Source organism: Parus major, chromosome 5 (assembly GCF_001522545.3).
Source record: "Parus major isolate Abel chromosome 5, Parus_major1.1, whole genome shotgun sequence".
Lineage (NCBI taxonomy): Eukaryota > Metazoa > Chordata > Aves > Passeriformes > Paridae > Parus > Parus major.
Window position 1 is genome coordinate 2,142,463 of NC_031774.1, and position 12,341 is coordinate 2,154,803.

At 35.7% G+C, this 12,341-nt stretch overlaps 1 long non-coding RNA gene across 1 annotated transcript; it reads left to right on the forward strand.

The window, feature by feature from the left end:
- The first annotated feature begins 562 nt into the window (after window positions 1-562).
- On the forward strand, window positions 563-5,634 carry LOC107206301. Its single transcript, XR_004497947.1, has 3 exons — window positions 563-1,256; window positions 2,242-2,348; window positions 4,636-5,634. It is a non-coding gene; the product is annotated as an uncharacterized LOC107206301 (long non-coding RNA).
- Window positions 5,635-12,341: the final 6,707 nt, after the last annotated feature.

A 12,341-nucleotide genomic window follows, 5' to 3' on the forward strand; every position in this document is an offset into this window, starting at 1 on the left:
TCCTTATATAGGCAGTAGTGGAGTTTAAGAGCTATGTAGGCCTTGTGCTGACATTTATTCTTGGGGTAAATTTCATAATATACAAGTCATCTTTTAACTCTGATTAGCTCACAGGTACCTAACTATGGGAGAAATCACTTCTCTTACAACTTATTTGTGTGAATAAATGCAAATACCTGCAATTACACCCCCCCATGATTTTGAATTTCAATCATCTCACAGATTCATGTCAGTAAAACTGAAATGCATGAATCTTTGTAGAGAGAAAAGCCAAAAAGGATTTGTGTATCCCCAGAAAACTTCATTGGATATCAGAGTGAATATACTTGATTCTTAGTAGCATTTTCTTATAACCTGGTTATTTTTTGGGTTTTTTTTAAACGCTGAGCCACTGTGACAGGAAAAAAAAAAAGCTCTAAAATCACGTGAGATATATTTATATATAAATATATATATATATATATATATGTACACACACACATTCTGAGCATCTATCAAAACATAACTCTGCCAAAAAGTAGTTTTGTGAGCTTAAAGAATATGTGACATCTGACAGGCTGAACTGAAAGGATTAAGGTGTAGAGAAACAGGTAGCATGAGAGAGACATCTTTGATTTATTCATCACTTTGTAATGTGACAGTATAAGCAAGGTAAGCAAGCAATTTTTAAGTAATAAGTAAACAATTTCTATTTTAAAAAGAAGATTAAATCCTGGGTTTTATTAAGGATTTACCTACCTCTCCACTGAAATTTTTAATCTTTTTTACATTGGCTTTACTGTGGAAACTAATCAGACTTCAGTTCATCTCAGGAGACAGAGTCAAAAGCTTGAATCCTGTGCCCATTTTTGATGTGTTGTGTGGTAATCCAATTAGATTCCTGCTTCTACTTACTGAATTTAAGCCTTATCAGTGTTGCCACTGCTTAAAAGAAATCTTGACATATTTACCAATTTGTATGACCATTTCTACTGGATAGTTCTCAAATAGTTCTGTCTTTGTGTGAGAGTTCAAATGGAATGTTTCAGTTAATCCTTTGGAAAAAAAGCCTCACTTTGTTAATGGTTTTCAGGTTGATTGAAATGGTCACACATTTTCCTGAGTGTACTGTGCTGTTATCTTTGCCTTTACAGGTTCACTTCTTCATTTATTGGCAATATAGACATTTTCCTTTTTTCACAAAATATGGAGTATGTTTTAAAAAACTTCTCAAGTTTGTGTTGCAAAGCTTCTGAAGAAAGGCCCAGAGCTCAACAGTAAGCTGTGGCTATAAACAGAAATTGGTGTTTTCTGCAGTGTTTGACTTTGTGCTAACCTAACATGATGTATAAATCAGATTTTATCTTTACTGAATTGCTGAAGATACAAAATGATCTCACCTTGAAAATAACCTAAGTTGGTATTCCACTCATAGAAAAACAAACAAAAAAAATGAGTATAGTTTGAATTGGAATCTATATCTTGAACACTTACTTCCTTTTGTATCTTGTGATGATGTGTACTCTACTACCAAAACATATTGTCTAACATTGAGGAAGGAGTAATTAATCTATAGATAGAAAATACTATAAAATTAACTTGTGAACACCAGGTAATTGCAGTCCTTTCATGATACATTTATGAAAATAAATTAAGCTTCACTGTAATAATATGTAATGAATTCAACACTTTAACAAAATAACTTTACTTAGAATTTGGTATTAGAAATACAGATTTGTACAACTCAGTTCAATAGATCAGCTTTAGCAAATGTTATACACATCTGCAGCCACTATACATTTGCCCAAATTAATTTGTAATATATGGATTTTCTGTGGCTACAAACTGACTTGTCAAAAAGAAGGGCTTGTTGTTGCCTTTTTTAACATTCTAGAAGGGTTTTACATAATCTTAAACAGATGAAAAGAAATGACATTTAATATTTTTAAATAAATTAAAACAATTATTTTAGCTTTATTAAGCTAAATTTAATATTAATTTTAATTAATTAAATTTATTTATATTTATTTCATTACTTATTATTATAATAATATAATAATATAATATATAATAATTATATAATTATAAATATAATTATTTTTATTTATTTATTTTAATTAATTTAATATTAAGCTTTATTAAAATTTACAATTCTCAGGCTAACAGGGAAAATCTGCTAATGACTGGGCAGCTTGTATACTCTGATGTTTTCTGATTAATTGTTTTCTTATTGTTGTTTGGTATGTTCCTTTTCTCTTCCAGATCTGTTCCATCCACCTGGCATTGCTTTTGCAATTATATTGCCTTTTTGAGCCCTTTGTGGCATGATCCATCATTTTTCATTTCACTTCCAGTGCCTGATAGTCAAAGTAGGTTGGGAAATGGCTGTGTATAATAAATTTTTTTATTTTTTTATTGTTCTTATTGCACAAACAATTCTGAAAACTCCTCATTTGTTTAAAGCTCACATGTGTTCTATCATCTGAATTCACCTCTATTGCAGTGGGCCTGGAATCCACTGGTATTATCAGACACTGGTATTAGTCTAGGAACAAATATATCATAAAAACCAGTCCTACATGTGACTTATAGTGTCTAGTGGGCTGTGTGAGAAGTGTCTGGACTATCACAAGACAGCAGGAAAAGCACATATATATGTGATGAGAAAGCTTTATTGGACAGGGGAACGTTTTCCCATAGCAGGAATGTTCACAAAGTGTTTATGTAGAAATGGAAACATTTCTTAAAGAACAATTCAGCATATTTTTGCTCTCTTAGGACACACATCGTGTTTTGGATTATTCTGAATGTATCTGCCCCTTTTGTATGAGGAGAAAGTTCCCTCTGAACCCAAAGGTTTCTCTGTTTCTCTTAATGTAGTGAAGAATAATATTGCTGCTAAGGTGCCATGTGAATTTTGGTTTGAGGCTGTTTTACAGCTGCTCCTGGACAAAAACATTTTCCTTCCACTCAAGGTGTGATTCTGTGCTGCCATGGCAGAAATTACGACTGATGATGCATTGTTGTTGCACATGTGCATTTCCTCCATGACACACACATTTGTACAATCATTGGTTCCCCTGAGATTTTTACCTCTGAACAAGAATGCAAACCTGTCCTTGATGTTATACAACGTTCACCATGATGAACTCATGTCAGCAAAATCCTGGATACAACAGGTTAAAAATAGTCTTGCTCTTGGATTGTGCAGCATTAGTCACTGATGGTAAGCAGAGTAGTAACTTTGTGATAGATTAAGATCAAGACACAATCAAATGAATATAGAAAAATGCTTAGCCACTCATCAGTAGCAACACATATCACGATAAGCTGCTTTTTTTGTGTATTTTGCTTGGACTGCTACATGAGCCTGTGATTTTACAGTGCAAATTCAGAAAAAGAGCAGGAAGTGAAGCTCATTCCCAGCATATTGTAGACTTCCAAAAAAATCCCACCCTGTACTGCATCAAATGCAGCCTTTAGGGAGGTGAAATTGCACTGTGGGCTTCTTCTTGCCCTGTGCAGAAAAAGCTGTTAGTGTTACTACAAAAAATACACAGATAGTAAGCACTTTAATTTTTCCAGTGCAATTTTTGAGCTGTATCATAAAACAAGAGCTTCTTTTATGTTCTAAAAATGAAAATACACACAAATAGACAACTTGGCTGACAGGCAGGGTGTTCTGAAAACTCAGGAAACTTGTTTTCCACAGGAATGCTGTCTGTTGGTTTTGGGTTTTGAATAAAAAGCTTTACAACTGCTGAATACAATGCAAAGAAGAAGGTACAATATGGCTAAAACTGAGGTTTGAACCTGACAAATTATTCGCTACTTGAATCATAAACGATGGCATTCCTACAGTCTGCAATTAGTGGCAAATTAATTACTAAACAAGGTTAGGAGAGCATTAAAATGGCTAATCACACACCATCTGCTTGCCTGCCATATCTGATTCATGACATGGAGGAATGGGATTCAGACCACCAGCCTCCAGGTCTCTCTTCACACAAGGAGAGAGAAAATATGACCTTTTGCATGTTTTTAATACAGATTCTCTTCTCTCTTTCTTGTCTGTAAGGGATTGATTACAGGACCAGAGAGAGTAATTTTGAAAGTCAGTCAGCTTTTCGTCAGAGTTTAATAAATGTTTGAGTAGTGCAATGGTCTGAGAAAATGAATGCAGTGTGCTCATTTTACCCCAGGTGGTTTCTTCATGTTTTTTGATTTGGAGAATGAAAAAAAAAAAGAGGCTATTGTCCTTTAAATAGTTTATACTACATTGCATTATCCCATATGGGGCACATACACAAAAATGGCTGGATCTACAGTCTTTGAAAGTCACCCAGAGGCTGAATTTGTAAGTTTAATTTAAGCTGTAAATGCCCTCACAGCTCAGTTTGGTCTTTCACAGAAACATTTCAGTGCATTCAGACTTTAGTAGCTTACTTTTGCAAGATTAGAGGCTGAGGAGGACTGCTAATCCTGTTTTGCTCCTCACAGTAATAAATTATGACTGGGTTAAAGTCCAAATGCTGTCTATATTCCTCTTGTACTTCACATTTTGGGCTCCCTACCATCAGGAACTGAATGGAGAACTGCCATATTAATGAGAGAGAAGCGTTCTGATTAAGTTTGTGTTCTTACAACTTCCTTTAGGACTGCAGAAATCCACTTTGCTTTGCTGTGGAGTGAATTTCCTCACAACAACTGGACAGGATATTTCTGCCTCAGAGGAATGTTGTAAAGACAAGCATTTGCAGATTTTTGGGGTTACAATATATGACAGCAGCAGATGCCATGTGAGTATAAAAGTCACCCTATCAGTGCTGTGCCATCAATGTCTTTTGATGCCAAAGAGTTCTTGTGTTCAAAGTGTTCAAATTTAATTAGTGGAAAATGATTGCAGCTCATTGTCTCAGTCTCCTATTGGATGTGCTTGCCTTGTGAGCATCCTGTGAGGGGCAATGTCTAGTTTTGTACTTCGTGAGCAAACTACACACCCACCCATACACAAAGTTATCTCGTGTACCCCAGCTTCTGCTCCACTGCAAGGAGGGTCTTCACCAAAAAACAATGCAAACTGAGGAAGAACAAGGTAGGAGAGATAAGATTGAGGGGCTAACACACAACTGAAAGCCTAAAATGAATGGTTTCAGCAAGAACCTAATGCAAACTTTCAGCCAAATCAAATAAAAAGGAGCAAGTATCAGTATGAGATGTGGCTGCATTCTGAAAGCTGAACTCTTAAGAAATATTTGTAGGAAGTCTTTACTGTGAAAAGCTAAATTGATCATGAAAAATAGCTCTTGTAAGGTGCATTTCATTTTTAGATATTGTATTCTAAATTTTTGTGGGTTTGTATGATTTTATTTTTCATTATAGCACAGTATGCTAGGTAATCAGAAAAATAGTGAAGGATTTCTGTAATCATTTTACAGAATACATATTTTTCTGAAACTGATTAAATCTGAGGTTTGGATTTGTGATTCACTAAAAGTCTTTCAGCCAGCAATGGGAGATACAGTGGTACAAAGACTTCAGAACTGTAATTTGATTATTTCCTACCCTTTGTAAAATCAGAATGAGGGTCTGGATAGAAATAATATCCCTGATCCTTATGCCACTACATAAGGAAGTTACAATCTGTCTTTTGAACCCATTTTTATCTATTGTCATTATTTATTTATTATATATATATATAATGTAAATAAACAAAATATTTATTGTTTTTCTTATATCTATCTATTATCTTCCTTTGTTTTTATCTTGCAAAGACTAACATAAACAAGGATTCTGGAGATTCCACTATTCACTACTGCACCATAATATTATACAAATTATCCTTAAATGTGTTCATTTGAACCAAGATGTGCTTCTTGTAGCCCCAGCTAAGTCATAATGGTGCCTCATGATTGTGCTTGTGTTGATTATAATTGTATTGCCAATTGCTGCCAGGTTGCACTAAGTGCATCACTAAAAAACAGATTTCTGTTCATTTACTGTTGTACTTGGCTCAGACTCAAAATTTCTGATGATTTCATTTTTTTTCTCCAGTCATACTTGGCCCAGACATTTCTCATTTAATGCACACAGAGTTGTCCATAGCAAATTCCCTTCTCCAGTTGAATTTCTCAATACATTGTCCTTGGAATAATTGCACTCTCTCCTTTTTGTGCTGGTTCATTCTCAATAGCCAATCTGTATTTTCATTCCTTGTGTTCATGAGCACAGTCAGAATTCATTTCTGTGACATCTTGATGAATGTTTTTTTTTAAAAAAAAGATTCACCACACCATATTTTCACTGTGGCACTCCAGCCCTTTTGGTTTAGTCTGTACAGCTGTATTTTATTTCTTCATGATTTGCTGTTTTGTGCAGTAAATGTATTTTGCCAATATAAGAGATCTCAAGAGCATCCTTAGGGTGAATATGAGCTTAATCAGATAAAGGTTTCCTCTGTGCTCATTTGCTTTTGTATATGGAGATGGCTCTTTATAGTTACTGCTCATTGAGGGCCACTGGAATGTCAGAGAAACATGAAACAGCTCCTTATGACTTATTCCAGATAAATTAACCAAAAAGAGTTTATAAAAAAATGAAAATCAATTTGGTCTTACTCTTTGCTTGAGTCTCATACTTGACTGTTGTACTGCTAAGAGGGTAATAAGATCTTTGGTTTTAATAAAAAAGTTAAGTGTAACCTTGTGCTTGTCATGACTTGTGAACACATTGCCAAAATAGTGCAATCAAAGAGGCCACAGGGGTCAAACTTGAGATTTCCTGTGTTTCCCACATATCAAACACAACATTACTAGAACTCTAGTTACTCTAGTGATATGGGATGAAGAATTACCATTAAAAACAGTTTTATTGGGAGGCTGACCTGAGGGGAGGAAAACTTGTAACTGAGGAAGAATTCAAGGATGGCAGGTAAGAGTGGAAAGAGTCCAGCCACTACACGACTCATATCCCTAGGGAATTACATTTTCCCAGAGAGATGAACAGAGATTTCAATTATGAAAATTAGGCAGTGGGCAGAACAGTTAAGTGCTGGTCATTTTAGAAAAGAAAAAAAAAAAAAGTTCTAACTAAAATAACTCTATAATTATGCAAATCAGGAGCCTCTTTTGCTACTCACAAGGTGAAAATCTCAGCACATGTATTGAGGCAGAATTTCTTCCCAGGACTTTGTGATTCCTGTCATAGAAAAACAGGGCACCTGTGTTTGTATTCAGTACCTCATTTGGAAAACATTGTTTCTAAATCCTGCCATTTGGGCTGTGTCTGGCATTGTTTTACCACAAAATTCACACAACTTATTTCTAGAGGCTTTTTAATAAGTAGACTTCAGCCTGGGAAACACTTCTCACTTCTGCCAGAATAGTCAGGTACAGAGAATACACCTAAGAGTTGTTCAGAGCTCTCTGAAACACAAATACTGACAATCATTGTTGTGTCTTTTACTGATTTTTTTTTGGTGTGGTATATTTAGTATGATATATGATATTTTTCATATTTTTGTTTCTTTATGCTGTCCCAGAAAAGCATAGGTCCAAAGAGAAATTCCTTGAAAATGAGGGAAACTGCTGAAAATCAGATAGTGGTCCTTTCAAAAGGAGTGACAAAGTTTATAGCTTAATTACAATATAATAAATGTGAGTTTCTTAGCAAAAGCTGCAGAAGACAGAAGACTGTAGCTGACTGATGACATATTTTGATGCTAAATATAAAACAGAAAGTAGGTATCGTTGCCATGTCACATTTCTGAATTTTCAGAGCAATTATGTTTTTTTAAAGATCAACATTTTTCTCATCATCATCATCATCAAAAACCAGCAAGGTGAAATCAGGGGCAGAGCTCTGGGTTGGATACAAGCCTGGAAGAAACAATCACCTCACCAAATACCAAATTGTGAAGTGTGGCCTGGTGGAATTTGCTGTTTGGGCTATGCTTGTGCAAACACAACTATGGAAAAGCATTGTAGGAATGATGTTGGTTGTATCAACTCACATAAGAACAGTTACAGACAAATTCCTTCCCATTGTGTGGGAGAGAACAAAAGGAAGATATTAAGATATGTTAAGAGTTTGTTATAGCTCAGCAAGGAGCATCAGGATGTGTTGGAGTACAAAAAAAGTGGTCCTCAAAAGGCAACATAACTAATGACTTCCTTTTAGCAAGATACATTTTGTTTCTCTTGTTGAATCAGAGAGTAGAAAGTGCTGAAATGCCACAAACAAAAAGTGTAAATCTCAGTAGAATGCATTAAAGGGTGGTATAAATATCTCTTAAAGGTTGGCTTTCTTGTCACCTGCAAACAAAAATTCAGCCTTTTATGTGTGTAATAGGTCTTTAGTTTGTTGACATCTTGATTTTTATAGTCAGAATATAATCACTACTCTGTGAACCTTGCAATTATCTGCCTTGTTCATTTGGCTATTTTAAGAAGGAAAGCTGATATGAAAGCCAATTATGAGTTCCCTTGATAATGGACATTCTTTTACCAGAATTTTTTTTACACTACTTTGACAGTCTGCATTGTTAATATAAAGAAAGTTCTAGAACTGCACAAAACCCTCTGATCTGTCAGACATTTTCTCAAATGTAAAATAACATACGTTTAGAACTCCTACTCTGCAGAAGCAAGACTTTATAAATAACCCCATAAAGCTGGTAGCTGCTCATTTATCCTCTTCCTAAAGAAGATCCTAAAGATAGGTAATGGACTCTGACATAAATGAGCAATGCAAAAACTTCTTTTCTCTTTTTGTGGATAAAACAGGAAATTTGTTTTGACTGTATTCAGAGAAAGCTTTTGTCAGGATTCATTCACCTTCCCATCATTAAAGTGCTAATTCCTACCTTTATAATTCTAGGTGTATACTGGGCTACTTTAGCCACCTTTAGATTGATATTTCAGTTAAATCTTGTCTTTCACTTTGCCACACTGCCAACAAAGAAATGTGCAAATTAGGAATTTATGTTTCACAGAAAGAATTTGTACTGTTTTGGTTTTAAATCACAGTTAGAATCCTTTTTCACTTCTTTACGTATGTGTTAAAGAAAGGAATGATAATTTAAGAATGGATTTATTTTTCAGACTTATGTTTTTTTTCTTCCATAGATGATTCAGATCCCATTTTCTGTCATTTAATAACCTTGTGGATGCACAAAGAAAACCCTCAGGTAACTGAGAATTGTGTGGAGTGTGTCCCTGCAGTTGTGTGTCCATAGTTCTGCACATGCATGGGCAGTCGAAATGCTCAAATTCCACTTTGCAGAAAAGGCATTGGTAGAAACTCCTTGAAATAAACTTGTTTTTTTTAATGTAAATCACTTTGTACCAACAAGGTGTGAATCTAGAATTCAGCTCCAGCTTAGTGCACACACATCTGCGTTGTTCAGATGCCTTAGATGAGCCAGCATTGTTTAATATAAACCATCCATTTTGTCAGAACAAACATTGTAGGTCACCCTCAACACCTTCCACTGGAAGATTCAAATTACAGTAACTGAAGAAGTAAAAAAAGAAGTAAACCTTGTGGTTGTAATAATAGTTTATATTGATAAATAATGAATATCTGTGTGTTGAAATTGTAATTATGAAGAGACCCTGAAGACTGAGCTGAGCTTTGTGTTGGATAGATTCACTTGGGTCCTTCTTAACCTGGTAAAGAAATTTTGCTTAAAATGGGGCTTGAACTTATTGAAGTGGATGAATCTGGGCAGATTTTGAGCTCCTGATGTTAATGACTCTCAAGAAAATCAGCTTATAAATAAAGTAGCTTCATTTTCTTTACTTAGTTTCAGTACTATCAGCAATGGCAGCGTTTGTGAAAGCAGTTCTCTTACTGAAGGGCTAACAGAGTTGTACAAGCACATTGTTGTTCACCCAAGGATACAGGAAATAGCTACAGAGACATAAAAGTGCCCAGAAATATAACTTCATGCTTTGTACATTGTTTGATTATGGCTAAAGAAAGAACCTTGGTCTCTGAAGCATCCTCATCTGCGCTACACACACTCTCAAATTTTCCTTTTCTGGGTTAGCGTAAGTGTCTGGAAAAACTTAGCATTCCTTATTTTTCTTCAGGAAAGGAAAAAATGAGAGATATTACTTTCTAAAATTTCCCCAAGAATACCTGAAGCTGACTTCCTGAAGTGTGCATGGCAGAAAGGATGAAAAGCCTGTCCAGGTAAAAAGACATGCTGGATTTTTATACATTAGTTCCCTTGGCTTTTGCCTTATTAAAGCTCCCAATGAACATTCCTGAACATAAGTTAGCCTTAGTAAAGATAATTTTAATCAGAAGGGGGTCTATTCCTGTAGCTAGTATCTATTTATTTATTTTACAACTATAATGACCTGAAATCATTTTACCTAAAAGTGGTTGTTCAACAGATTAGAAGGACCAGAGCACGATACAACAGCCTGTGAGTGTGGTGGGGTTTTGTTGTGGTTGTTTAGGGAATGGTTTCACTTTTATTATTCCTACTTGTGGGTAGGAAGTGCTGTGTTCTCAGTGTGGTGGCTGTGTGCAATGCTCACTGATTAATGCATTTCAGGGTGCCTTGAGGTGGTGGTGCAGAGAAGAGGGGTGAATGTTCAGCTCACAGTCGGTGCACAGGAGGCTTTCACAGCTGACACATCAACAATCCCCTGTGTGAAGCTCTGTATTCATAGGGAGAGCATTGTTTGGTGCTGGGAGCTGGGTAAGGGGATCTAAGAGCCCAGCACAGTGGGATTTAGTGCTTGAGCTCATCAGAAACCTCACCAAATTCTTTGGATTAGGCTCTTTTATTTCATGGGGATAGAGAAGCATATTGACAAAAATGAAAGTTCATTTCAACTCTGTTCCTATTGGATTTAGGTGGGAGGTGGGTGGCTGATTGTTCCTTTTATAGAGATCCACATGGGGAATGTGATGAGCCATTCCTAAGCACAGGACAAGCTATATGCTGGCTACTGAAGGTTCCAGCTCCAACTAATTAGCTACACAGGCCTAATCTTGAACAATTCATTGAATCTTTTGACTTGAATAGAGGAAAGGAATTAATCCATGTTAGACTGAAAGATCTGAAGCACCTGGACCATTAGGTCCACTTAACTCTCTGAGTTTAGCAACACACTTCAGTAAGACTTTCAACCTTGGGCTTCCATGCCAAGATTAACTCTTGGGCTGTAATTTCCACATTCTAATTTCTGACACGGGGTTTTGACATAGGTATAATGCCCAATTTTTTAAAGTAGCTAAGTTTAATTCAGTTCTTGAAAATCTCATAAAAATGATAATTGTATTCATAAACTACAAATGGTTTGGCTTTTGATCTCTGTATGAAAACTCCTGCCCCTGCTTATGTTCAACAATAGTTAAGCAATGCCCAGAGGCACATATTAATACAGTGAGAGTTCCCACACTAATAGATGTGAGGAAATTTGCTATAGTACACTGCAGCTGAGAACCACAAGGTTTCTCTAAACTTAGAGGTTGATCTGGAGGTTTTATTGACCTGGGATAGGAACAGGGTAGAACTGAGCTAATATTAACTAAGGGTTTTTCAGGAGTTACTCTGCCCCCAGTGTACCAAATAACACCACCTCTCTACAGATTATTTCTGATCTGCACATGGTAATTATTTACTTGGATGACTTTTGGGCTGTCTCTTTTGTGATGTGTGATTTGATGTCACAGCCTAATGAGGCTATGACAACAAAGATCTCACAGCTTTACCTGCCTTGTGCACAGACAGACCAAGGGTGCTTCTGGCTGCAAATCCTCCCCTCCCCTGCATGTGGAAGCTCTGTGTGAACATGAGGGAAGGCAGGATGTGATTTCCAGATCACTATTTCCTGTTCCCTCTGGAGAAAAGTTTTCAGTCAACATACAGAATTTAATAATTTCTTGTGTTAACTGCACCTTAGCCCTCCCAAGCATTACTGTAAATGATTCTCGATGTTCTGAAGTGCAGGTCTTCTTCAAAAAAGGGTAATTTTAAAAGTATTTTTAGTAACTCCATTTGTGTATCAGTATTAAAGCAATTTTTATATTGGCTTTGTGCTACCTATTTTCTTGTTTCCTAGCCAAGACAATTTTCCAGACCAATGACAATACTCTAGAGAAAGGACACTTCCATTCTGAAAAGGTTTTCCTCAGTAAATGTGCCACTGAAAAGAACCATAACTATTATTTTTACCTCACACCAAAATAAAGCCTATTATGGGGCTCTTTCTACACTGTTTTCTAGTTCAAAATTGGCCACAGGAATATTAATTTCATTTAATAATCTAAATAATTTATTTTTTCTCAAACTTTGTATAGTAGTAAGTGTTGCACCCTGCTAAAGTTGGTTAATTCTATGT